Source organism: Mesoplodon densirostris, chromosome 19 (assembly GCF_025265405.1).
Source record: "Mesoplodon densirostris isolate mMesDen1 chromosome 19, mMesDen1 primary haplotype, whole genome shotgun sequence".
In the NCBI taxonomy this organism is placed as follows: Eukaryota; Metazoa; Chordata; class Mammalia; order Artiodactyla; family Ziphiidae; genus Mesoplodon; species Mesoplodon densirostris.
The window spans coordinates 2,794,833-2,796,445 of NC_082679.1; the positions used below are offsets into that span (position 1 = coordinate 2,794,833).

Genomic DNA, 1,613 nt, shown 5'->3' on the forward strand with positions numbered 1-1,613 from the left:
GTTTGTTCTCTACATCTGTGTCTCTATTTCTGCCCTGCAAACCGGTTCATCTATACCATTTTTCTAGGTTCCACATATATGCGTTAATATACGATGTTTTTCACTTTCTGACTTACTTCATTCCATATGACAGTCTCTAGATCCATCCAAGGAGAAGAACCTATTTCTGAGTAGGCATTTAGAAAGCCAGAGGGTGTACACCAATGGGGAAAAAGAATGACATCCTATCCAAATAGGAAGCCTTTATCTCAACAAGTATAGAGGGAACATATCTCAACATAATAAAGGCCAGGTAGACAAAACCACAGCTATCATCTACTCAATGTAAAAAAGACTTAGAAGAGGAAACACACAGAACACTCTTTGACAAAAATGTGTTTATTTGAAATTTAAATTTCACTGTTTTTCCTATATTTTACCTGGCTGCCATGCCAGGAGCATCCTATTTTACAATGAAATCACTCCTAACAGGAAGACAATCAGCAGCAGCTTCAGTTTCATAATGAAGTACTGAAAACCAATAAGACATGCATTGTTTTTTTGTTTCTCGGGGTTTATTTATTTATTTATTTTTGGCTGTGTTGAGTCTTCGTTTCTGTGCGAGGGCTTTCTCTAGTTGTGGCGAGCGGGGGTCACTCTTCATCGTGATGCGTGGGCCTCTCACTATCGCGGCCTCTCTTGTTGTGGAGCACAGGCTCCAGATGCGCAGGCTCAGTAGTTGTGGCTCATGGGCCCAGTTGCTCCGCAGCATGTGGGATCTTCCCAGACCAGGGCTCGAACCCGTGTCCCCTGCATTGGCAGGCAGATTCTCAACCACTGCGCCACCAGGGAAGCCCAAGACATGCATTGTTGAAAGAAGAACACAAAGCAAAAACTTTATTTTAAAAAACATACGCTTGGGACTTCCCTGGTGGTGCAGTGGTTAAGAATCCGCCTGCCAATGCAGGGGACATGGGTTCGAGCCCTGGTCCGGAAAGATCCCACATGCTACGGAGCAACTAAGCCCTTGTGCCACAACTACTGAGCCTGCACTCTAGAGTCCGCGTGCCACAACTACTGAAGCCCATGCACCTAGAGCCTGTGTTCCGCCACAAGAGAAGCCTGCGCTCGCCAACTAGAGAAAGCCGGCGCCCAGCAACAAAGACCCGAAAGAAAAAAATAAAGAGTGAGAGAGAGCTCAAATAATGGGGTTTACATCAGTTACATACAAGGATCCTGCATATCTCAAAGACCCTAAAGTTTGTAACATCAAAAACAGGGAGTATGTGCTCACTTCGGCAGCACATATACTAAAATTGGAACAATACAGAGAAGATTAGCATGGCCCCTGTGCAAGGATGACACGCAAATTTGTGAAGCATTCCATATTTTTTACCTAGAGGGGTGGGATAGGGCGGGTGGGAGGGAAGGAGACGCAAGAGGGAAGAGATATGGGGATATATGTATAGCTGATTCCCTTTGTTATAAAGCAGAAACTAACACACCACTGTAAAGCAATTATACTCCAATAAAGATGTTAAAAAAAAACAAGGAGTAAATCTATAAAGTTATCAGCAGTAAATTTATTTTACGGTTGAAAAAAAAACCAAACAGTTTCCAAAACCAGCAACAGG

At 43.5% G+C, this 1,613-nt stretch overlaps 1 non-coding gene across 1 annotated transcript; it reads left to right on the plus strand.

Annotated features, from left to right (window-relative positions):
• The first annotated feature begins 1,265 nt into the window (after nucleotides 1–1,265).
• LOC132481022 (U6 spliceosomal RNA) lies at nucleotides 1,266–1,372 on the plus strand. The gene has a single exon (XR_009530730.1). It is a non-coding gene; the product is annotated as a U6 spliceosomal RNA (small nuclear RNA).
• The last annotated feature ends 241 nt before the right edge of the window (nucleotides 1,373–1,613 follow it).